General features: G+C 38.9%; 1 protein-coding gene across 5 annotated transcripts in view; it reads left to right on the top strand.

The window, feature by feature from the left end:
* The window catches only part of Svil (supervillin), a 226,297-nt gene that overhangs the window by 17,176 nt on the left and 181,245 nt on the right, over positions 1 to 27,876 (top strand). For all 5 annotated transcript variants that reach the window (XM_078023452.1, XM_078023450.1, XM_078023451.1 and 2 more), the window contains exon 2: positions 25,129 to 25,227. The gene's annotated coding sequence lies outside the window, so the exon portion shown is untranslated. The remainder of the gene's footprint in view (positions 1 to 25,128; positions 25,228 to 27,876) is intronic.

The raw sequence follows: 27,876 nt of genomic DNA, 5'->3' as shown, positions 1-27,876 counted from the left end.
TGCATCCAGATTGACAAAATGGATTCATCTTTTTTTAGAATTAATTTGACTTTTTGAAACAAAAGCACATCAGTTTAAAAGCTCTATCTGTTCAAGTTATGTAAATTCACTCACTCTTACGCCAACTCAGAATTACTAACATCAGATTCAAAGGAATACTGTATTTTACCACATGATGATGGCCACAGCATTAACCTATATTCATGAGTATTCTGTGCATCCTAATCTTGCACCAAAGGCAGTTTAGTTTAGATGATCTTTAAGAAATACCAAAACATTTTTGAAAAAGCTTCACATAATGTTCATGCCTCACTTTAAAAAAAATTGTCATAAAATCTGTGACAATTGTGTGGTGAAATATATTTTAAAATTGAGAACTAAGTTTTAATTTATCAATATCAACTAAATATTCTTCAAACTTTTCTTGTAGATTTTGAAGGCTATTTATTTCTGCTTTTTGATTTCAGTGAAATATGTATATAAATTCAAATTAGAAAAATATATAGCCAGGGGTGGTGGCATATTCCTGAGGCTGAGGCAGGAAGATCCCGAGTTTCAGGCCAAACTTGGCAAGATAGTGAGACCCTGTCTCAAAATACAAAATGAAAAGGGCTTTGTAACTCAGTAGTAAAGAACCCTCCGTGTTCAATTCCCAGTACCACACACACACACACACACACACACACACACACACACACACACACACACACACACTCACACACACACAAATGTATATCACCATTATTTTCACTTGTCCAGATTCTCCTGCCTGTCTAGCTGGGCTACAAATAAATTTTCTTGTTCTTGGAATTTCAAACTTCGCTTGTTCATTATCTGTGACTAAACACAAATCACTTTGCTGTTTGTTGTCTTCATTGAGTATATTGCATGTGTTCATTTTGGATAAAGCATATCTTGAATTGGAGTAAACGGTACATGTATCTTTGTAGAATTCTTTTGTGACTCATCCAGAAATTATTGGCAAAGACAACATGATTATTGAATTCATGGGTTTTGTCAGGCACAATGGCACATGCCCATAGTCCCAGCAGCCCGGGAGGCTGAGGCAGGAGGATCACTCCTTCAAAGCCAGTGCAACAACTTGGTGAAGCCCTAGGTAATTTAGTGAGACCCTTTATCAAAGTAAAAAATAAAAACAAAAGTGCTGGGGATGTTGTGTCTCTGGGTTCAATCCCTGGTCTAAAAAATCATTGTTTTCTATTACTTTCAGCAGTTCAATAGATAGGACATAATTTATAGAATTTATATATTTGTATGTATCTTCTGGACAATTTTAAGAATATTTACCATGGTTTATATTGGTATCCCACAAAGGCCCATGTGTTAAAGGGCTGATTACCAGTCTGTGGCACACACTGGGAGATGGTGGAACTAACTACTAAGAGGTAGAGCCTAGTGTGGGGTTTTCTGTACATTGGGGATGTGTCCTAGAAGGGAATAGTGGGACCCCTGCCTTTTCCTGTCTCTTGGTTTCCCTTCTTGGCTGCTGAGAAGTAAGCACCTTATTCTACCACATGCTCCCTGCCCAAAGCAAGAGGGCCAAATGACCAAGGATGGAAACCTCCAAAACTGTGAACCAAAATAAGCTTTTCCTTTTTAAAAGTTGATTATCTCAGATATTTTGTTACAGCAGCACAAATTGACTAATACATTACTCATGACAGTTTTAATAAATGGCACTTCAGAAAACTGACCACAAATTAATATCTAATAGCACAAATAGGTGTTAAGATGATAAACTAGTCTCTTATTTTAAAAGTCTGATAAGTCTGGATTTTTGACTTAGCATAGTAGGAGCACACTCAGGCTTGATAGAAACTTTTGTTCCTAATTCTAGCCAATATTCCTTAATAGATGCAAAAGATCAAAAGTATGAGTCCAATTTTGGGGGGAGGGGTGCTTTTTGGGTTGTGAATTGACAACATTTCTTTATAAATTTGTAAGTCTTTTGAGATAAAAACTTTATCCAAAACATTGAGTAGTGTTTGTTACATTGCAAAACTCATTTAAAGCTAACTCATGGTTTCACAAATGTGGAATCCTTTGATTTTTGACGTTATTAAAAATATTTTGTTTTCTATTGGTTATTGCTTAGTTGTTTAATTAAAAGGCTTTCACTTTTCATAGAATATATTTTTTATTTTCTCACAAAACTTCTCTAATTATTTTCTTAGCTTTTCTGCATCTAAAAATTATTTTCTTTTAAAAGAATCAAACGTGTTTTATTTTTGGCCAGAGTTACAAGCTCAGATGTTAAAAATCATTAAAAAATTTTTTACTGACTGCTTAATTCTAACTTCAAATGACTAATTTCATTGATCCTTTTTTGACTCTTTAGCGGAAACAGCATCAAAATCACTATGGCTTTGCTGAAATTATTTTTTACTATTGTCTGCTTTGTTATGTTTGATTTTCTTTTTGCAACCAAGAGCTTTTTCATTTTGCTCTGCTACAGAAAATCATAATTGCTTTTGATTATGATATTTTTTATATAACTTCCTCTTCCATCTCCTTTTTCCTTTATCATTCTGACTGTAGAATTAACTTCTGTGTCTCCATTTGCTTTTGTGTTATCACTAAGACTGTTTTAAATTTTAAAATATTGCCATATTTATTTTATAAACTAAAAAATTATATTTTATATAAAACAGGTTTTTCAGTATAATTACCAATTGTGGCTTACATAATTAGAACTATAACTTGTGCAGTTTATAGGGATAACAGGAACATACCTCAATATTGTAAAAGCAATCTATGCTAAGCCTCAGGCTACCATCATTCTGAATGGAGAAAAACTGAAGGCATTCCCTCTACAATCTGGAACAAGACAGGGATGCCCTCTCTCACCACTTATTAGAGCTAATAAATGAATTCAGCAAAGTGGCAGGATATAAAATCAACACACATAAATCAAAGGCATTCCTGTATATCAGTGACAAATCTTCTGAAATGGAATTGAGGACAACCACTCCATTCACAATATCCTCAAAAAAATAAAATACTTGGGAATCAACCTAACAAAAGAGGCGAAAGACTTATACAATGAAAACTACAGAACCCTAAAGAGAGAAATAGAAAAAGATCTTAGAAGATGGAAAAATATACCCTGTTCATGGATAGGCAGAACTAACATCATCAAAATGGCGATATTACCAAAAGTTCTCTATAGGTTTAATGCAATGCCAATCAAAATCCCAATGGCATTTCTTATAGAAATAGATAAAGCAATCATGAAATTCATATGGAAAAATAAAAGACCCAGAATAGCAAAAACAACTCTAAGCAGGAAGTGTGAATCAGGTGGTATAGCGATACCAGACCTCAAATTATACTACAGAGCAATAGTAACAAAAACAGCATGGTACTGGTACCAAAACAGGCAGGTGGACCAATGGTACAGAATAGAGGACACAGAAACCAATCCACAAAACTACAACTAGCTTATATTTGATAAAGGGGCTAAAAGCATGAAATGGAGGAAGGATAGCATCTTCAACAATGCACAAACTTGCTGCTGCTTAGATCACTGCAGCTTCTAGGACCCAGTTTCTTTTACTGATTTAAAAACAAAACGAGAAAAAAAAAATAAAAAAGTTGTGCCTGAAATGAATCTTGTTTTTTTTTTTTATAAGTAGCCGCCTGGTTCCTGTGTCCTGTAGAATACAGGCACTTGACCCTTGGTGTAGCTTCTGTTCAACTTTATATCACGGGAATGGATTGGTCTGATTTCTTGGCCCTCATCTTAAATTGGCCATATTCAGGGTCCCTGGCCAGTGGACTGAAGGCTTATCTAAGATGACAAGGGTCAGCTCAGGGGATGTGGGAGAGGGCGCTTTTATCTTCCCCATTGTTGTTTGAGGTTTTGATCTCTGGGTAAAGAGGTCATTTATCTTTGTAAACACAAAACATTTTGCTTTCTCCAGTTTTCTGTTAATGGCGAAAGAATGGAAGCGAATAAAGTTTTACTGATTTTTGAGAAAAAAAATGGTGCTGAGAAAACTAGAAATCCATATGCAACAAAATGAAAATGAATCCCTTTCTCTCACCATGCACAAAAGTTAACTCAAAATGGATCAAGGAGCTTGATATCAAATCAGAGACACGGCATCTGATAGAAGAGAAAGTTGGCTACGACCTACATACTGTGGGGTCGGGCTCCAAATTCCTCAATAGGACACCCATAGCACAAGAGTTAATAATTAGAATCAACAAATGGGACTTACTCAAACTAAAAAGTTTTTTTCTCAGCAAGAGAAACAATAAGAGAGGTAAATAGGGAGCCTACATCCTGGGAACAAATCTTTACTCCTCACACTTCAGATACAGCCTAATATCCAGAGTATACAAAGAACTCAAAAAATTAAACAATAAGAATACGAATAACCCAATCAACAAATGGGCCAAGGACCTGAACAGACACTTCTCAGAGGAGGACATACAATCAATCAATAAGGACATGAAAAAATGCTCACCATCTCTAACAGTCAGAGAAATGCAAATCAAAACCACCCTAAGATACCATCTCACTCCAGTAAGATTGGCAGCCATTATGAAGTCAAACAACAACAATTGCTGGCAAGGATGTGGGGAAAAAGTTACACTTGTACATTGCTGGTGGGACTGCAAATTGGTGCAGCCAATTTGGAAAGCAGTATGGAGATTTCTTGGAAAGCTGGGAATGGAACCACCATTTGACCCAGCTATTCCCCTTCTTGGTCTATTCCCTAAAGACCTAAAAAGAGCATGCTACAGGGACACTGCTACATCAATGTTCATAGCAGCACAATTCACAATAGCAAGACTGTGGAACCAACCTAGATGCCCTTCAATAGACGAATGGATAAAAAAAAAATGTTGCATTTATACACAATGGAGTACTACTCTGCATTAAAAAATGACAAAATCATAGAATTTGCAGGGAAATGGATGGCATTAGAACAGATTATGCTAAGTGAAGCTAGCCAATCCCTAAAAAACAAATGCCAAATGTTTTCTTTGATATAAGGAGGCTAACTAAGAACAGAGTTGGGAGGAAGAGCATGAGAAGAAGATTAACATTAAACAGGGACAAGAGGTGGGAGGGAAAGAGAGAGAGAAGGGAAATTGCATGGAAATGGAAGGAGACTCTCATGGTTATACAAAATTACATACAAGAGGAAGTGAGGGGAAAGGGGAAAAAAACAAGGGGGAGAAATGAATTACAGTAGAGGGGGTAGAGAGAGAAGATGGGAGGGGAGGGAAGGGAATGGGGGATAGTAGAGGATAGGAAAGGCAGCAGAATACAACAGACACTAGTATAGCAATATGTAAAACAGTGGATGTGTAAACTGATGTGATGCTGCAATCTGTATACGGGGTAAAAATGGGAGTTCATAACCCACTTGAATCAAAGTGTGAAATATGATATGTCAAGAACTATGTGATGTTTTGAACAACCAACAATAAAAATTAAAGAAAAAAAACTTGTGCAGTTTAGAATATTCAGATGAGTGCACTACAGTGTTAAATCTGTGTGAACAAAATCATTTCAGCCAAACAGTGTTGCAGTCCTGTGTAGATCCCCACATACACTTTGCTAGTAACATCTTAAGCAATGTAGTATTTAATGTCAAATGTAGTACTGCCAAAGCAAAAGTATTTGTGTTTAATAGAAAAATACTTTGCAATGCTTCTATTTGTAAATTTAAAGAAAATTTATTAAAAGTTAACATTTTGTTTCACATTTCCAGTATGGCACACCATTTTTCTAGTAGCCATGTTTGACCATTGGTTCTTGTACTGGGTAGCTCCGGCCATTTAAACCTAGGGACCTCCTATATTAGATGGTTTTTCACTTTCTTGTTCTGCAGTTATTTCTTCTTTGCCTGGTTCCACAGCACCCAGGAAGTTTTGGAGTGTAGCAGAGGAAGTAGTAAGTGGTCTCTGAAGAATCTGATGACAGTGCCTCAAGGCAGGCGTTGGTGAACTTTCAACTTTCCACTGTGTGAGACCATTAGGGCAAGTCTTGAGTCAGACCCAAGTTCTGACCTCAAGGACTGTCTGGGTCAGACTGTGGGTTCTAATAAGTGTTAGCTTGGAACAAGGCCACAGCAGGCTTTGTAGGTCAACTGCAACTGCTCGTCCTCTTCCCATGGGCCACTGACTGATGACCTCTAGAGCATCTGACTTGCACTTCCTTGGATGGGGATTCTTTCGACAGAGGTTGCATTCTCTTGGTTCTGGATAAAGTAGATTTCATCTTCATACCATCCATTAGGATGTTACGGGAAAGCTGTTCCTTAGCTAAGTTGGCTTGAATGTTTTTAAAAAGTCATCTCTATTAATAATTACAGTGCACACTTGAAAGCCCAGTGGCTTGGGAGCCTGAGACAAGAAGATTGCAAGTTCAAAGTCAGCCTTAGCAATTTAGCAAGGTCCTAAGCAATTTAGTGAGATGCTATATCAAATGCAAAAAGTTAAAAAAAAAAAAAAAGGGCTGGGGACACGGCTCAGTGGTTGAGTACCCCTGAATTCAATCCCTTGTACTGGAAAAAAAAAATTGCCGGGAGTGGGTACTGGGGGATGTGGCTCAGTGGTTAAGTGTTCCTTGGTTCTTCAATACCAAATCATAAAAGTCGTCGTCGTCATCATCATCATCATCATCATCCCAGACTATGAAAGTACACATGAGAAAAGTGGAGAAAATGGAACAATTGATTTGTCTGTTGTAAAGAAAATGATGATGCAGTGAAATTTGCAGAATTAAGATGCTACCTTCATGAACCAGGACATTATTTTCAGAGTGGGTACACCTGATTTCCTTTAATGCTAACTAGCTTGGACCTTAATTAAACCTTGGATTTCCTTCTCTTTTTGAAAATTCAGTTTATATCCTGAAAATTTCTGAGTTTGTTTTACTGGACTCATAGGAAATTTTGGGATGTTTACTAACTCTTAGGTTTTGAATCCTTTTCTTTTTTCCCTGATCCTTCTCCATGTTTTCTTATCTCCCAAACACATGTTCTGTGCTTTGTATGTTGATGTATGTTCAGAGAGAGTTCAATCCATAACTACTCATTACTTACATGTCATAAAATATGAAGTGTGCTTAGTTACCACTGAATAGCATGCTTTAGAATCCTGAAAATATCGAGGAAAAAAGATTATTTTATTCTCTTTATTTTCCATTTTTTCTACTCCTCCACTCTTGCATTAGGAATTAGAAAATAGATCCACAGTGAATGTGTCCAATAAATTTACCTGGCTTCATATTGTTTTTAAGGAAAAAATAAAATCTACACCCCAGAGTCTTTTTAAGGTTTAAGTATTATTTTATTAATGTAGTTACAGTAACTTCCTCTCAAGTCATTCAATAGAGATGACTCAGGATAGCTTTGCATTAGTTGCTACATGGGATAAATAAGTGACCCTCTGAAATGCAGTGAGAACAATATGCTATCTAGGTCCTGTTCCCACCTCTGACACCATCTGGTCAAATAACTTTGTGAACAACTTCCCTCTTTCCAAGCCTTATATATTCATCAAAGTAGGAATTAGATTATAACACTGTTTCCCAGTGTGTTCACTGAACATCAGTGGCCCTGAGATATTGCTAGTCTGTTTTTTTCTCCAGTGTATTCAAATGAATTGGAGAGAGATTGTGTGTGTGGAGCCACTCTGAATGATGTGCACCTCCCATCGTGGAGTGAAGAGGCTTTGGCCGGTCACTACATCTCATAGTGACCTGGACATTGCCCTGGTCCAGGAAGTTTGAGGGCTTGTCTTCAGAGGTAGGCGTGTTGCCCCATGGATTGAGCGATGCTCACCTGTTCCTTTTTGGTATTACCCCTTTGCCCTGTTTAGGATAGAATGTTCCATGGAGGCTCCCTTTGAGTGTGCCCTTCTTTTGCTCTGCCTTTGGGTGTGGCCTTCCTAGATGTCAGTGAATCTGCTGACAGCAGACAATATGAAGCTGGACTCAGCCTCTTGAAACCTGACCTCTTGCCTCATTTGAATGACTTCTCCTAAATAAAAGGGTTCAGCATGCTCACACACTCTCTCTTTTTCTGTGGACCCTTAAGGTCAGAGGACCCCAAAGAAAAAGATATTTATCTGTCTCTGAGTGGTTATTTTGTGCATCCCAGTTCCCCTGGAGTGATCCTGTGTGTTCTAGTCACGTAGAATGTGACAATTGTGCATTACTATACTTTACATCCACATTAGGTGTATTCAGAAACTCATAAACACAGTAGAGGCTACAAGAAGCCATTAAGTAAAGAACTCTACTTAGCACTGTTAAATCTTGCTTTTCCTGAACTCTTTGACTATGAAGAGGAGGAACACTCTTGAATATATTAGAGTATCCTGTAGTACATAGTTTGCGAAATATTGGACTAGATCAGGGGTCAGCAGATGAGAGATTTTGAGCCGAATCTACCTTGCCACCTGTTTGTGTAAATAAAGTTTTGTTGGAACACAGCCCACACCCATTCATCTACGAACTGTTTGTTTGAGCTCCAGTGGCAGATTTGTATAACTGTAGCACAGACCTTGTGCCCACAAATATTTACCATCTGGTTATTTACAGTCAATAACTCCTAAACTAGATGATTTTTTAAAATGTGATTCATGAACATAGTTGGGAAAAAATCTGAGAGTAAAGAAGAGCTGTTAGTGAAAAGCAATAGTGTCTTTTCAGAGACAACAAAAAAATTTTTAATAGCTCTTTTTTGTAGTATTGCTTCTATAACTCAAATAATATACTTATTGTTTTTGATGCTTCTGCTTTGAGTTTAATCTATTGATGCTTTTGCTATGATACATGAAGCTCATGTGTGCACACATTCATACACAGGCAGGCACAACTTCTTTGCTTTATCACTATTGAATTCTTGTATTGATCACCATTGCAATTTTAACTTCCATACACCTCTGTGTCTTATTCCATCAGCTTTTCTTCTTTTTATCTCAAGTGCCATATTTTATAAGATGGGCATTCTCTGTCTTTCAGCTTTTCTCAGCTCTGTCTCTACTTCTGGAAATGTTTTCTTTACTTTGTCATTGGCTGAGTCTAAAGGTTGCAAGCCAATGGAGCAGGGAGTGTGACCTTTGAGTCTAAAGGTTGCATGCAAGCAATGTTAATATACACCCTGCTTGAAGGAGAGCCAAGCAGTGTGGTGTGGATACACTTCTGCTCTGTGATTCTTATAGCGCACTATGGCCTCACTCAGAGGAGAGAGTTTCTAATGTCTTTTTCAAATGGGTTCACTCGTTTCTCAAAATCAAGGTACATTTTAACCATATCTTGCTTGTCTTTTGTTGATGGTGCTTTTTTTCCCTTGAGTTTTTAAATTTTCTTCCTCTTGCCTTATTGAGGGAAGAATCATGCCTCCTTTTGTTCTTTCCCTTCACTATGTAAGTTTTTACATTTTTAAAGGAAAATTGTTTTGATTATAATTTTAGTGGGCTAGACTACCTAAGTTTAAGTCACAGCTCTGGTATTTACTAGAGCTGTGTCACTGTTCTAAGCTTTCAGTGTCTCATCTGCATAGTGGGGATGATAATGGTGATGCTCTCATAAGTATTATGAGAGTTGAATAATACACAAAAAGTACTTAGTGCAGTATCTGGTGTGTATTTTCTGCTATAATGATAGCTTCAGCTGCTAGTTTTTGTAAATGTGTTACATTATTTTCCATTGATGATAATCCACATAATATTACTTAAAAAGTACTTCTAATCGGAGAAATACTATTTCTTTGGCTTTTAAAATTCTACTGTTATTGCTGCCTTTGTTATTAGCACTTCTACTGTAGATATCCTCAAATAAGCAGAAAAAGGAACTAGGAAAATTTAAGTTTAGGGTACAATTAATGGCATGAGATTGGAAGACATTTAATTTTTTTCTTGGAATTTTTCTTGCAATTTTTAAAATTTTATAAATGTTTAAACCTACAGAAAAGTGGAAAGAACAGTCCATAGTCTGTCTCCCTCTGTGAAGATACTGATAATTACTTTGGACCTATCTCAATAATCTAGGATAATCTCCCCATCTCAAGTCCCTTAACTTTATCATATCTGCAAAATCTTGATTCCAAGGATTGAAATATGAATATCTTTTGGGATTTTATTATTCAGCCGATTATATATCCTTTGACCATGAATATTTATACAGCCCACATTAATTTTGGCTGTACCAAAGATTTTCTTGGGAAAATTACAAATTGAAGGAGAAAATGATCCCCCCCCCTAAATTTTACCTTTGTTACCAATATCCAAGAATAGAGAACTTGTAATGCTTTATAATGTATTTGTTTTAAAGATCAAAGAAAATCTCTTTATTTACTATTCTTCTACATTTCAAGTAAACTTTAAAAATTGGCACCAAATTTACATGGTTTGAACTGATTCATTGTAAGCATCTCAATCTACTGCTTAAGTCAGGGGTAATTTTTTGAATTTACTTCTTTAAGTCTATTATGAGTTAAAGTATCCTCCTTCTATCCCCGGGACTCCTAGATCTGTGTATGTCTTTTGGTTTCGATTGGACCTTGAGTTACTCTGGGCTGTCTTTGTTGATGGAGGAAATAAGAGTGGCAGGTGGGGCGGGGGTTGGCAGTGAAATTGAACAGGTACCTGAATGTCCAGCACAGGGTTTTGTGTGGAATATAATCCTGCTGTGACCTCCAGTTTCCACTCAAGTCCTCCCCCTCACTCCTTTCCACCTGCCTACCCCTCCACCCAGGGCCACACCTTTCAAGGGCTTGAGTCCATTGAATTGAGCTCAGAATGATTTTCTGCTTTGCATATGTTTGTGTGTATATTCCCAAAAAATCTGGTTCCAGAAAAGAGGAAAAAGTGGCAGAATTGCCCTGGCAGTGTATTCTTGGCACCATATTAGGGGCTTTGACAGCAACCCCTTGGGGTGGCAGTTATACCCATTTCTTATAAGTAAAAGTAGGAGAGAAAGGTGAACCACTTGGGTCTGTCTTTGTCCCTGTGAGTGACTGTTCTCACAGCTCTCTCTATGGTTAGGGCAGCTCTTCTGACTTCCTTCACTTTTGACCATGGTGGTAGGTTGCTCAGGGTGTTGGTTCAACACTCAGCCCGTTCTGGGCAAGGCATGGTTCAAATTGCAAGAAGTGGACCTGACCCGGCTCTCAAGGGGCTTTCAATCAAGAAAGGGAGACAGAACAACGAACCAAGAAAGATGTGATTATAAACATGGTATGTGTTCTGTAGAGCACAATAATGGAATTGAGGGTGGAAGGAACCTTTAAACTGGGAGATCAGGAAGGTCATCATAGAGGAGATGCCATTTGAATTGAAATCTGAACTTGAAGGAGTGGTTGAGCCCAGAAAGAGTGTCAGTCACAGGTACCATCCACCACTTGTGCATTTACATATTTATGTTCACAGAACGCATGGAGGTGAATTCGCTGTACCTTTTAGTCCATACCTCCTTTTTCGTGTTTCTTGCAGGTTCTTTAGGGCAGAGGTGTATTGTAGCACTTTTATCATGATTTTCTCTTTGGAAGAGCTTGTGTTCCAGGATAAACCCTTCCCATCTTGTCTCAGATAAAAAAGAGCAATATTTAACTTTTCAGTTTCTGCAGTAAGTGGTTTTCTTGGGGGTAGATGAAGGGAATGGTTGGAGGAAATAATCAATAATTGACAAATTAAATTTTAAGTGAAATTTGACAAACAAAAATTGAGATCTTTTCTACTGCAGGTCTATATTAGAGTCTGGGTAATTAAAAAAAGAAGAAATGGGGCTGAGGTTATAGCTCAGTGGTAGAACTCTTGCCTAACATGTGTGAGGCCTGGGTTTTTCTATCCTCAGCACCACACAAAACATACACATTCACACACACACACACACACACACACACACACACACACACACACACACACGAGTCCGAGAAAAATCAACCCTACTAGTGAGCGATGTGGTATAAACATTTCAGAAATACTGTAAAACGACATATATCAATTTTTTAAAATCTGATGTATCATAATTGTGCATAGTGGCCGGGTACACTGTTTCACACTGAATACATGTTCAGTACATGTATTCAGTGTGAAATAATACAGTCAGGGTCACTGGCATATCCTTCACCTCAAATATTTATCTTTTCTTTGTGAAAATAACATATTTTAGGTCATGATTTATTGCCTGCTCAGTTACTGGTGAACACACACATATATAAAATACTGTAGGTTTAGGGAGCAATATGAGCTTTACAAACTTGGGAAATTTAATGGGAAATCAGAGTCAGCTAGGAGAAGAGTGGTTTCCATTTTGAATGTGGCAGGCTAGGGTGATAGTCCACAGGAGCAGGAATTACCCATGAACTTCAACATTAACAGGCAGTTCAAGAACCCACCTGACAGTTTCCTCAGAGGAATGTCATTGCCATTACTATTGATTTTACCCTGGACCATTTCTAGAAACCACCAGGGAATCCCTATAAGATGGGAAACACCCTGTGGTGTAGGGTACCATTGGCTCCAGAAGAACCTAGGGATTCCCCAGTGACACTCCCCTCTACCTCTTTGAGGTCATTGATGTCTGGACCCTCCCCTTAGTAGAGGCTGCCACTGGCTGCATATGTCCATATTCCACTGGCTGCACACTCTGCTCAGGGCTGGGGGCCTCAGGGGCTGTTGGAGCTATTTGGAGAACTAGCTGAAAGAGGAGCCTGGTTTCTCCCCTCTTCCCTTCTCCCACTTCACTTGTCATGAATGGATAAATGAAATTCATTTTGGGTTAAAGATGCAATTTTAAGAGAAGAGTTTCTGACAACAGGTGGCTTTGATGCCAGAGGGCTGCCAGTTCCCTGGTGGCACACAGAGAGCCTGGTGAAGGGGAGCACAGATGTGCTCAGTATCTGGTATGTGACCCTGACACATGTCACCCTCAAATCCACTGTCAAGAGGGAATGTTAAAATAACTGGACTCAGAGAAATTTATAAATATTGATGAGAAAACATGAAACTGGGGAATAACCTTGAATCTATTTTGAAGTTAAAATTTTCTTGTTTGTTTTAAAAAACTAAGCTTTCTCTCATTAAAAATAAATGTCTCGATTGTTTCACATAACACCTGGGCCTACCTTGGCCTCTTCACATTTTTTGGAGCATCTTGATTGAAACCTTGAGATCCAAGTTGTTTTGTTTTTACAACAAAGTGAATGGAAACAAAAGTCATTCATTTAGTGAAATAATTTGATTTCATTGATTTGTTAGTCAGCCTAACAAGTTTCATTAGAATCTGGTCCAGGTAGTGAGATTAATAAGACCCTAGCTCCATGAGGAGGCAGCCTGTCAGGTGAGCAGCTTGTCCACAGATGCATCAAAGTCATCCAAGGTCAAAGGGCTGTGAGCAGTTTGTTTAAGGATTCATTTTCCATGTTACTAGGATAAATTTCAAATGGATGGTAGGATTGCCAAAGTGCAGAACCTTGATTCAGTTATGAAATGGAATGGATTTACTCATAATTCTTGCTCCATCTGATAAACTGCATCAACATGTGGTCTGAGCTGACTTCCTGATAACACTGCAGCTCCAAGCAGCATCTAGGCAGTGAGCACAGGATCATGGAGCCTGCGATCATTGCATCTTTAACGGCTGCTTGTGGACCCCTCAAGTTGTGCATCTTCTGCAGAATCCAGTGGGCAGGTTAGTTCTTACATTTTAGACTTGGGTCCCATGAGACATTAAAATGCTACAAGAAGACTTCTGGTTGTACTCTGAGGGGTGGAGTTTTGTTTTTTGTGTTTTGATTTTATTTTTCCTTTCCTATAGTTTTTCTTCTTTTGATGCAACATTTATTTTAAAAGTAGTGTCTACTTATCAGATTTTAGCATGGAACAGTTAACTGTGAAATATCTTGCTCTATTTTTAACACACCACCATATCCTGAATTGATCTTCCAAATTTATTAGAATTTCAGCTATCACAGATAACTTGTAATTAAGACATTTAGTTACAAGAGTCAAAAATCAAATTAGAGCAATTTTCATGAAAATATAAGTAACCATTTTATGAATGTATTTGTGTTGAATTATTAGCTGTACAATCAAGGAAACTTTTTTTAAAAAATAGGAAATGATAACTCACTATATTTTTAGACATGATTTTTTTTCTATTTGTTTTTAAAGCACCTGTTGAGGAAACCTGAGGATTATACATCCCTCCTCTCCCTAACTCACACTTGCTTAAGCAAAATGTGAATGGGTTGGTTCATCTAATAGGAAATTCCCAGAATGACTCTGGATTCAGATGGGACTCAGTTCTCCTTTGGTTTTGGCCTCATTCTCTCTCACAGGGCTTGGACTTGAAAGATGGTCACTGGCAGCTCTTAACAGCTTTTGTCACTTAATGAGGACCCTTCTGTTTGTTGCATATTATGTCAATTATGTAAATCATCAGTTTGGTGAAGGGAGTACTTTCCCAAGGTGGACAAGCATAAGGAGACTGGAGAGCAGATCTCCAGTCCACCTTCCTGAGGATAGGGTTTGGGGATATTTATGGGATAAAAAAGTGGGTAGTTTAATGCATGGGGAAAGGTGATTTGAGGTGAAGTAACCAGTGGCCTGCCTGTGTGTAGTCAATCATGACTCTTCACATTTGAAAAATGTTGGCAATAGCATGATCTGAGCGTGGAGTTTTTGGCCTTCTGACTTCAAAAGGTCACCCATCGGACATCCATGCAGGCCCGAGTGAAAAGTCCATGGTTTCAACAAATGTGGCCTTCAAGTAACTGAAAAGTAACCCAGACAACCGTTATCATCCTGACCCAGGCGTCAGGGGTGTTGCCCACAGCAGAGCTAGTGGGAGACTAATAGTATGTTGCTCAGCTTCGTGACCTCCCAAATTGGGGACTTTTAAAGTGAAGTAAAAGCAAGTATGAAAACCAGTTGAAGCTAGGGGGGTTATTCAGATTTTTCCTTAGAATAAAAACAAAACATAACAAAAAACAATAAAAACAAAACCTTCTTTCTTCTACTGTTCTAAGTTGCAAAGTCAAATCTTAATGGAAATCTCTTTGGCCTGGGTCATGTGCCCACTGCTGTGGACAGAGGGGATCGGTGCCCACTCATGGCCCAACTTTGCTGTAAGGTGAGGGTTGGGAATGATGATGAGGTAAGAGGAAGAATTCCCAAATGAAAAGTGGGGTGTAAGTGTCCCCTGTGGCATGCAAATATTGTCAGTGCATCAGTGCATCTTCCAGGACCAGAGTGCAGGGAGAGGAAGGGGGCCACCCAGTAGTATCTATACCTCATCTTCTTCCTCCTTCTGATAACAGTCTGGTGAGCCGTGAAGTTGTGGGCTCAAGTACTGTGTTTCTCAAACTTAAAAAAAATAAAATGTAAATACACATATCAAGAAGAATGAACTCATAATTTGGGGATAGAGAAGCAGACCGTTAAATCCTGTCTCACATTAAAAATGGAACTAATGGGGCTGGAGCTGGAGCTGAGTGGCAGAGCACTTGTCTAGCACGTGTGAGGCACTGGGTTTGATCTTCAGCACCACATAAAAATAAATAATGAAATAAAGGTATTGTGTTCATTTAATATATATATACATTAATGTATATATAAAGAATGGAACTAGTAAGAAGTTTTTACTGCTTTATAAACTGGGGAAGGGGATTCACTGAGTGGGTTACCTGGAATTCTTCCTGTGACATTTTCAGGCTGCTATGGATGGAAAGATTTTACCAGTAAATGTTCTCAATGAGAGCATCTCTGGGATCACTTCGTAGCCTAGTGTTTGCATGGAAATGAAGCCATGCAACAAATGATAATAAACTGAATAGTTAACGGTGATCCCATAAGATTGCATCCCTACTAGTATTGCTGTCTTCATTTGCATAAGTACACTTTGATGGTCACATGACAAAATCACCTACTGGTGTACTTCTCCAGGTATATTCCATTATTAAGCAACACGTGACTGTTCTTATCAAAGTTGGGGATTGAACCGAGGGCCTGGTGCATGCTAGGCAAATGCTCTACCACTGAGCCACAAACCTAACCTTTAAGCTTCCATTTTATTTTAGCCGTTCTGTACTGAGCAGTAAGAAGCTTTTGGTATAGGTGGATGGATCATGCTTAGTCTTGGCACTGTGTCTGTGACAGACACAACATTTTGAAACTTCTTTTGTCTTAGGTGAAGTCATTTTCTTCATCTATGTTTTTACTCTTTAGTATGTCATCTTTTTCTTTTTATTTGTTGAGAAAAAACAGCAATATTACTCTGCATTTAGAAACCTACCAGCACCCTTCCCTGGATAACCATTAATGTAGAAAGAGCTTTTAAAATCACTTTCCAGTTCCTTACGACTCGGTCAAGTGGGAAAGTTTAAAATCCAAACCATTGTTCGATTTCTTTGGTTTTCTTCATAGCTGGCCATTTTCACCAGCCTATAAATACCCTGAGGAAATTGTAGGATAGATATTCCCCAGAGTAGCAAGGTGAGTGCGGAGGCCTTGAGGCAGTGAGACCTGGGCCTACCTGGCTTGCCACAAGATTTGACCCATCTGGCTTCAGGTCCAGCATCTTCCACCCACCAATACCACTTGTTAAAAAACTTAACAAGTGTTTCTGGGGAAGAGAAATTCTTTGTCGTTTAGTTTGGCCTCAACATCTCATGAGTTATCATTAAAAATATAAGTGACTAGCCCAGAACAGTGGTGCATACCTGGAATCTCGGCTACTAGGGAGGCTGAGGCAGAAGATTGCAAAATCAAAGCCAGCCTGGGCAACCTGGTTAACTTAGTGGTAAGACCCTGTTCTAAAAAGAAAACACACACACACACACACACACACACACACACACACACACAACTCAATGACAGCTGAACAGTTGTTAAGTTATTAAAACCCATTCTTTTATTCAGCTTTTGGACAAAGAGAAGGACTGGGTTAGATGCAGACAGTCAACCAGTTGTTCAGATTGTTTTAAAGACATTAATATACACGTTTTATCGTGTTATTTGATGAACTGTTGAGAGCCACAGCCGAGTCGGGATGGCGCCTGGCATTTTGCCAGAAGGAGTGGTTGGGAAGTGACGCCAGCGAGCCATTGGGATGATGGTGATTAAGTTAAGCTGTGTATAATTATTGGGATGGTGACTGCTGTAACTGGATGATGCTGGATTGGGGCAAGCTGTGTATTCAGTTGTGTATGTGGACCTCTGCTGTCCGGCAGTGGGGCGGCTCCTGCTGCCTGGGGTGCCCGCTACTTTTGAGTTCTCTCGGAGTTCCCGTGGAGTTCCCGCTGGTTCTTGCGGAGTTTCAGTGGAGTTCTGGAGAGTTCCCATTGGTTTCGGGCAATAAAGTAGTTCCTGTTTGAAACTACAAGTGGTTCGTGACCTCCGGTTATTTTGTGCCCAGCCAGACTGCAGCAATGAACCAATCAGACCTTTATCTTTTTGCCTGAAATAGGTACAGCCCCATCGGTCATGGAGCTTCCCCACATTGTCACTGGGTGTTTTCATCAGCTTTATTGTTGCTGTAACCAAAATACCTGACCATAACAATTTTAGGAAGGAAAAATTTATTTTGTGTCACAGTTTCATAGGTTCAGTTCGTAGTTTGTCAACTCCACAGCTCTGGGCCCAAGGTAAGGCAGAACATCATGGCAGAAGGGCTTGGTGGAGGAAAGCAGCTCAGGCCATGGTAGCTAGGAGAGAGAGAGAGAGAGAGAGAGAGAGAGAGAGAGAGAGAGAGAGAGAGAGAGAGAGAGAGAGAGCGCGCTTTGTTCACCAGGGACAAAATATAACCCCAAAGTCAGCCCCAGTGACCTACACTTTTTCAGCCACACTCTACCTGTCTACAGTTACTGTCTAGTTAATCCATATCAGCGGATTAATCCACTGCTTAGGGCAAAGCTCTCATAATCTAATCATTTCACCTCTGAACCATTCTTGCATTGTCTCACACATGAGCTTTTGGGGCTCACCTCATATCTAAACCATAACACCGGGTGTGACAGTTTTTTCACCTATCTTGAACTTCAAACAAGTTCAAGTAATTTTTAATTTGTTTGTGTAAGTATTACTTCCCATTGTCTACATGTAGCCACTTGGTCTTCTTTTCAGTTACAAAATCTATGATTTATTTTCTTTCAAAATTTGCTTTCTTTTTTTTTTCACTTTTGGAGTGAGATGATTCATGCCTCAGAGTTTTCTTATAGGGGACATCAAAGATATTTAGCCTCCAGAACTGCAATTTAGTACTTTAAATGAGCAGTGAGTACATTCTATACATTTTACCTAGCTACATATGTGGTGCTATATTTTCATTACTAATTCTCTTGCTGTGGCTCCCAAGAGGGCTCTCTGGACTTTAGCAAAAATTGTTCTCTCAGCTCTTGGTCAATTGATTCACCAGAGAAGCCTAATTTCAGCCCATACACAAGTTGTATGGTGTGTACAGAATAGAAAAGAGCCTAACTCTGCAGAGATACTTCAGCGCTCTTTCACCAGAGCTGTCTGACTTTTGGAATTCACCTATAATTTTTTACATTTACTTGTAATTCTGACCATGAGGATGTTTGGTTCCAATTGGTTCAAGAGTGTTTATCAGTCTCATCTCATGCTTTCCACAAGTTCCACATTCCTTCTTAGTTTTCTTTCACTCCTCTTGGCTATATTAAGAGAACATTAAATTGTATTTGAGGAACCATTCAGGACTCAACCATGCTCATAGTACCTGTATCAAATTTGGATATCTCCACCTGTGCTTACATCTTCTTACTGGGTGCAGTGTTCACTCACCATGATTCTGAGGGGTCTCTCTATGGAATGGGGTGAATGGATGCTGAGTTATTTCAGGAACCTCCCAGAACTCCTAGAACTGGATTTTCAGTTTTCTAAGAAACTATGTATGTATTTACCCATTCATTCATATATACATGCATATATTCACCTGTCCATCAACCATCCATCTATCTATCCATCTATCCATCTTTCCATCATCCATCCATCTACTGACCCATCTATTTATCTCAGTCACTCTGTACCTTGGCACCAAATATTCCATCTGTTAGTTTTGCCTCTAAAATGAGAACAGATATTTAAGGATGAGTGTAACTTTGGTTAATGTTGGTAATGGACTTTTCTAGCCAAGCACATATATTTCCACATGTGTTTTATCAGAAGCTACGGGTGTCCTGGCTTTTGTATATGGAAGGTATTTGAGATGAATGCTTTGGAGGACAGTCACTAGAGAGGGAAGAAAGGCTGCGATTCATAGGAGTCTTGTATTTGTGAAGTTATGACCCACACAGCAGCTTGGTTCTGGATTACAGCTGGGTGTGACATACCGCCCTGCTCTCCAAGGGCAGGTCTCCCTGTCTCATCTTTTCCAGCTTCTGTATGATTTCTGTCCTGCTCAGTGCTCAGGTCTCTCTGCTTTCCTACTTCTCCAAGTATCTCTATGGAAGATACTGCCCTGTGAATAGAAATTTAAAATTTATATTTGAAGATCCAGTCAATGAAAATATATTTGGATGTCTTCACAACTGAAATCATCTTTGCGGAGTGTGTGTGTGTGTGTGTGTGTGTGTGTGTGTGTGTGTGTGTTGAGAAGGAGAGAAGAGACTCTTCTAGACTGTATTTTCCTTCCTCTCCCCTACCCTACAATGGTCCTGTTGTGTCATGCTTCAAATTATGACCCTGGAACCACTCTTCTTGGTTTGAATCCTAGCTTGGCCCTGGCATTTGGCCAAGTTGCTTAATTATCTATGTCTCAGTTTCCCAGTCTGTAAAATGGGGATGAGCATAGTTGCTGCCTCATATGATTACGATAAGGCTCACAGGGGTTCTCATATGGAAAAGACTTGGAGTGCCTGGCACATCAGAAGCTCTGGGTCAGTGTTAGTGATCATCGAGGCAAAACCTATCTGTTCTGGAATACTTGTTAGAAACAAAAATATATAATACTACATTTTGAATCATTAGTTTGTTTATATTTTCACAGTAACAAAAACTAATTCCTAGCCACAGGTTTGGGTGGGAAAGATCAGTTCTAATTAGAGAAGGCATCAAATACAGCCTCCCCGAAGATTCTGAAAAAGTGGAAAGTTGTTCATTTCTATGTTATAACAACAACACCCCTTGAACATTCCAGGTGATGCAATATGCTGTGCTCTTGACCCGATTGTCTCATTTGAGGCTGTTAGGAAATTTCTAGGTTTGTTCCTATAACCCATATTACAGAACACTAAAGGAATTAGGCAAGGTCATGAAACTTAGTCCAGGGAGGCAATGGCTGAATACCATCTATGGAATTCCTGAGCCCACCTGCTTACTTGCTGGGGATGCTATGCCACCTCTGAGGCTCATGGCCACTGCCCAGCACAACCTGGGGGAGTTACTCTGCTCTATCATCAAAATCACATCATCGCTTATGGTTGATAGTAAGTCTAGGCATGCATTTCCTTTTAAAGCAGTCTTAATGTTGTCGAACGTCTGCTGGCAAGTCAGCCTGCCAAAAACAAGGAGCCAGATTTGTGATATTTTTGTTTCCTATGGTTTGATGAAGCTACCCAGCCTAGAAAACTCCTTTTATAGATGTGAAATGGCTGAGGTTTTTATCTGAGGTCGATGGTGACCTATGTGAGCGAGCTCCCCATTGCTCTTTGACTGTTGCCCTTCAAGCTGGCTAATTTCATTCCAGGAGGGGGACCAGAGCAGGGCAGCTCACCTTTTTGTTTAGCATGAACTCAAACATTTGAAAGGATGATTTTGAGCTTTTTTTTTTTTTCTTGTTCCTAGACAACAATGGTGAGATAATTCAAGTGTGCACCTCCAGTAGAACATGGCAGACATTCTGTAATCTTTGTTCTTCATCCTCTGGTGACCCTGGGGAGAAGGAGGATTTGCTATCTGTCCTTGGAAATCTGGAAAGAACTATAGTCACAGCCTAATCCTGAGCCATCAATTTGCACTCATTTGAGAAATAGGCCAATTGGACAAAAACACTGAGTCATTAAGCTTGGTCTTGACCTCTGAGACAGGATTAGTAAACAAACTGAATCATAAATTGTTTATTATTTTGGTCACAGAAGCTGAAGAGCCCACATCAAATGAATCTTTAAAATTATATTATCCTATATGCTTCAAATTGAATGTTGTCAGTTACTTGGACTCCTAATCCTGTTGCAGATTGAAAAGTGAAAGGAAAACATCTTTCTCCAATGGAATATTATAATTCAATTTAAAGGGAAAATATTCCTTTACTCTTCTCACTCTTCTAGAAGAAACTGTTCCACTGAATAATTGATGCTTCTAAAATGAAGCCTTGTATTTTTATGATACTAGAATAGCTTTCATTATCTAAATGAATGCTAGACAGCCCTGCATATTAACTATTTCCATATAATAAACATTTTGAACATAGGAAGACTCAGCCAACTTGATTGTTCTCAGGTAAAGTTGAGATTAGAAATTTCACAGAACCACAAATAAGTGCACGTGATAAAATTAGTCATGATATGCAAATTGGCAACTATTAACAACCACATGAAGATTTTCCCCATAGTTTTGTTCAAATAAAGTAGATTGCCTCAACTGGAAACTTACGTCATTCGGAATGGCAAATACATTATATTTTACACTTTTTAAAAGAATTGGGACAAACAGTCATTTGTAATCTTTATTTTTATTTTGTATAAGGTTTTAAAATGCATTGGTTTTCATGACAGACAGACAAAACAAAACCTGATGTTCCCTGGTATTTATTGCATATTGTGGATCAGAAGTTCCTACTTCTAAAATGTGTACTTGGCTCAAAATGATATAAATACACTCCATAGTTCTGATTTAAACTTAAAAAATTTTTTTCTGGAGATTACGTAGCAGGTCTTTGTTACCCCAGGATAATTAGAACCAGAAAAAGGCCACTTAAGATGATCCACTTCAGTGGGGATAATACAGTGAATAAAGAAAAAGCTTGGGAGATTGTTTTGAAAAGAATCAACTGAAAATTATGAAAATAGCTTTATTTTAACTTACATTTAACACAACTTAGGTGATTAGTGTGACTGTGACCAGCTCTTAGAATAAGAATACAAATATCGAGTGTTGATTGTTTTAAGAGGAGTAAGGTTTGGGGGGCAGTATTTTATAAATTCTCCTTATTCTAGGGCTGGGTTGTGGCTCAGAGGTAAAGCACTTGCCTACCATATATGAGACACTGGGTTCAATTTTCAGCACCAAGTATAAAAACAAATAAATGAAATAAAAGTCCACCAACAATTAACTAAAAAAATTTTTTTAAATTCTTCTTATTCTAAATTCAAATCTATTTCTTTATGTCTTCCACTTATTGGCCCTAGGTCTGGTATGGCTAATGAATGAATTTAAATATGGTTTCCTTTAACTTTCAATTCAATCACTACATTCAGTTTTTTTGGTGTTTTCTTTTGTTTTGGTACTGGAGAGTGAATCCAGGGGTGCTTAATCACTTAGCCACATCCCCAACCCTTTTTGTATTTTATTTAGAGACAGGGTCTCACTGAGTTGCTTAGGGCCTCACTAAATTGCTGAGGTTGGCTTTGGACTCGCAATCCTCCTGCTTCAGCCTCCTGAGCCACTGGAATTACAGGCATGTGCCACCACACCAGGCTACATTGTAGTATTTTTTCTACCACATTTGACATTTCCGTCACATCATAAAGATGTCAGATGTTATGAAAACATTGAGGATCCTGTTGATCATTTTCCTTTGGAGCATTTTCACTTCTTTAATATAAAAATCCTTGAAATTCCTACCTTGCTACCAACTTTTAATTTTTCTTTTAAATAATTTCTTCCTAATCAAACTGCTCAGTCCCCACTTGCTATTGTTTAACCCCTTGTTGGGGGAAATTCTATAATGTTATTTTACTTATCTTATGTAATTCTGTATTTGGGGGCAAGTTTTGCAGTTTCAGTTTGCAGCAGACACACCTCTTTTTATGGGAGTACAAGCCATTCATAGGCAGTATTAGGCATAGATGCTGATGTTGAACAAAGATGCATTTTGGGAGGTGGGAGGTTTCCAGGGATCGAACTCGGGGGCACTCCACCAAGGAGCCACATCCCCAGCCCTATTTTGTATTTTATTTAGAGACAGAGCCTCACTGAGTTGATTAGTGCCTCGCTGTTGCTAACTGGCTTTGAACTCACAATTCTCCTGCCTCAGCCTCCTGAAGCGCTGGGATTATAGGCATGTGCTAACATGCCCATCTCAAAGATGCAGTTTTGAGTGGAGACTCAAGTCATAAGATGGTTATTAGGAAATACCTGAGTGTTTTGAAGGCATACTTTTCTGAACATACTTTTAACATTAGGGATTTGGATAATGAATATTCATAATGATAACCCCTGATTTTTTTGTAGGAATCCATCAAGTGCTCCTAAAAAGAGGTTATATGAGGGAGGAGACCCTGACCATGAGTCTGATCATGGATGGATCACTTACTTTCTTTGACCTACATTTACTTATATTTTCTATTCACAGCATCCTGTTCTAAATTGTTGGATATGTTATACCTATCACGAGTGATATCATTCTGTTTTCATAGAATCCTCGAACTCAGCAGACATGGACCAAATCCTTCTTTTGATTATTTGTACACACACACACACACACACACACACACACACGTTTTATAATTTCAATAGTTTCATCCATACACAATCATGCTTTTGGCAAAATTGTAATCAGCACTTTGTAGTTTTAAATTCTGCCATTTGCCGGTGGTATTTCACGAGTGTTTGCTATATATTGCAGTCTCAATATCTTCCTCTGCTTCATATGTATCTTTTTCAATGGCTAATAGTCCACTGAGTGGATGAGTTATAACACACATAAATAAATATATCCGATCCATTGGGCAACATCTTAATACTTTGAGTTTTTTTTTTGGGGGGGGGGTTTGGCCACTTTACTAAAACTTCTTTGAAGGTAGACTATTTTTTAAAAAGAGCTTCTCCGACTTGTAGCACAGTTGTGTGTGCATTTCTGTATGCCTTTTGTTGCTGCTGTAAACAGGAAGAAACAAACTAAGGCAAGCGCGTGCTTAAGTGAAGCAGAGGGAGGAACAAAGGAAAATTGCAAGAATATTATCTTGTTCTGCTGCCAAGCAGGGCAAATTGAGATCCTGGGGTGTCCAGGAGGAAGATGACAAGACAGAAGCCCAGGTGGAGCTCTGAGTGGTATCTATCCTCAGTTGCTTGGCTGCCCCTGCCATAGTATACCTAGCATTTGATCATCTGGGAAGGTTGGTGACCTCTGGCTTTTGAAGCTGCACTGCAGGAGGAGCAGGCTCATCCAGGGAAGAAAGCAAGCAGTCATCCTCAGAGGGGAGACAGTCTCCAGGAGCAGATGGGCTCACAGCGGTAAAGCATCCACAAACTGAATTAGCTAATACTACATTATTAAAAAAATATAGCACTTTTCATTTTTGTTCAAGATCTTGAAAATGTTCAGTGCACCCTTAGGGGGAAATAGTTTGTTCATCTGTTATAATTAGATTAGCCACCTCTTACTCAGATAAAGGAAGATAATTGACACTTTCGCCTTCTTACTGCGTATCTACTTTGGGGTGTGTATGTCATTGCTTCCTCTGCATATGTGGGTGAACTATTTGCAATGCTTATTTCACATAGCTTGCCACAGGACCGAGGTGGGTATTGGGCAAGAACGGGAACTATGAATTGCAGAAATAAGGGTAATTTGGTTTTTTGCAGTAGCTAATAACAAATGTTTCAAGTGAAGCCAAGTTGAAGTGGATTCAATCAAGGCAATTTTAGTCATAATTTAAATAAGCAAATACAGGCTGGGGATGTAGCTCAGTGGTAAGGCATGTGTTTAGTATGCATAAGACTCTGGGTTTGTTCCCAGCAACACAATATTAATTTAAAAACTAGAGAGTTATAGAAATGGTATGTCAATTTCAAATTCGGCTGGGCTAGGTCAAAGGGCAGTAAGGGATACTGATAAAATAGGAGATAATCTGTTGTTTTCAGAGGTGACTTATACCAGTTAATCCCATGTCACACATGTGTATAGTTCAACTTTGAAAATTACATCCTATAATTTTTAAAACCTTTTCTGCCTTCTAGGTCCTTGCTACCTTGGAGACTGGCGATTTTCTAAATCCAAAGGAGAAGTCCAGGAAGGGATGGTGAATTCTCTTTGAGTTTCAACCAACAGAATAAAAGGTAATTATTGAGGATTTTAGAATGTGTTTGCAGTGCTAAGGGGAGACCATCTAAATAGTAGCAACTCAAAAGACTGAGTTTGGGATGTTTTCTCTTACAAAAAAGTATCTGGTACTATTGTGATTTAGTTATTATATGAGATGTAGTTAATAAACAACAACAACATATTCTTCTTAAGTAAGCTTTGTCAGCTAGGTTTACCTGAGCTTTAAGGTGTTACCTGTCTAAACAGTCAACTCTGTTTATTTCTCTTTCTCTCTCTCTCCCCTCCTTACTTCTTTCCTATTTTTCTTTCTTTTCTTTTCTCTTTTTTGAGGGTGGGGGGGGTTGAGGATGGAACCCAGAGTCTTTCACACATTCTAGGCAAGTGCTGTACCACTGAACTACATCCCCAGCCCCTGCTCCTATGCCTCATCCCTCTGCCTGCCTCTCATGCATATTCTGAATGTCATCCTCACATGTGGGAAGAGAATGTAAGAATTTAATTTCTAAGACATAATATAGAATTACAAACATAGGGGCTCATTTTAATCATATAATTTTTTTTCTTCTTTTGTGGTGCTGGGGATCAAACCTAGGGCCATGTGCATAGAAGGGAAGTACTTTACCACTGAGCCCCACCCCAGGCCTTATCTCATGTAAATTTGATAATCTCATAAATTTTATAAACTTAATAACCAACCTTTCCCTCTGCAGTCCCAGAATAACTGATGGTATCACCATAAGACCATCTCTTTCTTTGGACTGTAGGAACTACTCCCCTTGAAGCCACCTAATCCCAAAGCAGTGCTCCCTGATTCCCAAGGCAGAATTCTTACCTGGATATCCATCAGTTCTTCTGTATCTCATTCAAAGTCCCAGGTTCATCCTCAGCTCACTTATTGTATTCCAAAAGATTCTCCTTTCCAAAATCCATTCACAATCTTTTGTTATTAGGGGCGATTACAATTCTTGCTCTCCAGTTCTCCAAGTATTAATTTATTTCCCCCTCTTCTTCCCATTGCTCTGTCTAATGATTGGATTTATAGTTAAAGAAACTCATGGTATTTACTATATTGTTCTACTTATTTAGCCACATCTGTCCTATGGCCAATGGGTAGAGGATATAAAGAAACCAATTGAAGCTGGGCACCATGGCTCACCTCTGTAATCCGGGCAGCTCGGGCAGCTGATGCAGGAGGATTGCAAGTTCAAGGCTAGCCTCAGCAACTTGGCGAGGCTCTAAGCAACTTAGTGAGAACCCTGTCTCAAAATAAAAAACAAAAAGGCCTGGGATGTGGCTCAGTGGTTAAGTACCCCTGGTTCATCCCCAGTACAAAAAAAAAAAAAAAAAGAAAAGAAACTAAATTGAGCTCACTATAAGGAGAATCTTTGAAATATCAGACATTCAAATGAACAGCTTGTCTGTCCTGGAGGAAGATCTTCATTGATGGAACTATTGCCATAGAAACTGCACACCTGTCTGACAAGGATGTTGTAGCAGAGGAGCTTGGCTGATTTGGGAGATCACAAATGAGGTCCATTTCTTGGTCCATTCCAAACAACAAAAAGCATTCTACAGTGACTTGACTAGTGGCTCAAGGAAAGCAAAGTTTTTCATTTTTGTGCATTTTAAAAATTACACAAAGGCATTCAATGTGATTATTGCACTTTTAATGATTAGTACTTCAATTGTGCTTTGGGGGCTACTTTTTAAAACTTTCCTTCTCAGATCTGTTTCTGAATAGCTTACCCTTAGCCCTCGTGAGGTTAGAGGATTGTTTTGTGTATCTGCTGTAGGACTGGGATGGAGTGCTACTCGGAGGGTTCTTCATACCAGGGGAAACCCAAAGGGCCTGGAGAGTGAGGGCTGGCCCAGGCAAGGAGTCCTGGGTTTGGTTCTCAGCAAGGATCTTAGTGCAGGTAGACCAGGGCAGTGACTACGAGGAGCTACCAAGGGAGAAAAAATGACAAGAGTTTGAAGCAGGTGTGTGTTTTTCTAGCTTGGGAGACCATTACTATGAGTTGATTATAAACCTGACTGTTAGGAGGATCTTATTGTGACCTTTGAGCCTTACCTGCTCTGCTACCTTGCATTCCTAATGTCTGCCTCCATAGCCAAGTCTCCTGTGTACCATTCTGTAGGGGCAATAGGAGAATTGTCATTAAATGTGAGATGAAGCACCATGTTTCTGAGAATGCTTGAATGTCCTTTAAGGATAATAGATACTTGAACTTTAAAGGCGTATTTAAGTTTTTTTTCTGTATATCTGTGTGGTGCTGGGGATTGAACCCAAGGCCTTGTGAATGTGGAGGCAAGCACTCTACCAACTGAGCTATGTCCCCAGCTCTGTTTAACTCTTAACACAATTTTTAGACTCCTCTTTCCTCATCTCCGTAATTCCAGGAAGAAGTATTTCTTTTTCTTCTTCCCTTTAAATGCAACATCACTTTGTTCTTATGTCATTGACTCAGCTCCTTTTATTCATAAAGTGTGGAAAAGTTCTCTCCTTACTGAATACTGGAATCTGAGCACCATGAGGAAAAGGGTTTCTTTTTGTCTGATTTGTACTTTAGGCCAAGCCCTAGAACAGTATCTGGCATATAGTAGGTGCTCAGTGAACATTTACTTAATGAACTGAGGCAGCTCCTTGACTGAACCTGAAGTTC

The sequence above is a fragment of the Ictidomys tridecemlineatus genome, chromosome 10, assembly GCF_052094955.1.
Source record: "Ictidomys tridecemlineatus isolate mIctTri1 chromosome 10, mIctTri1.hap1, whole genome shotgun sequence".
In the NCBI taxonomy this organism is placed as follows: domain Eukaryota; kingdom Metazoa; phylum Chordata; class Mammalia; order Rodentia; family Sciuridae; genus Ictidomys; species Ictidomys tridecemlineatus.
Note: the sequence above shows the minus strand (reverse complement) of the source record. Positions and strands in the feature narration are given on the sequence as shown.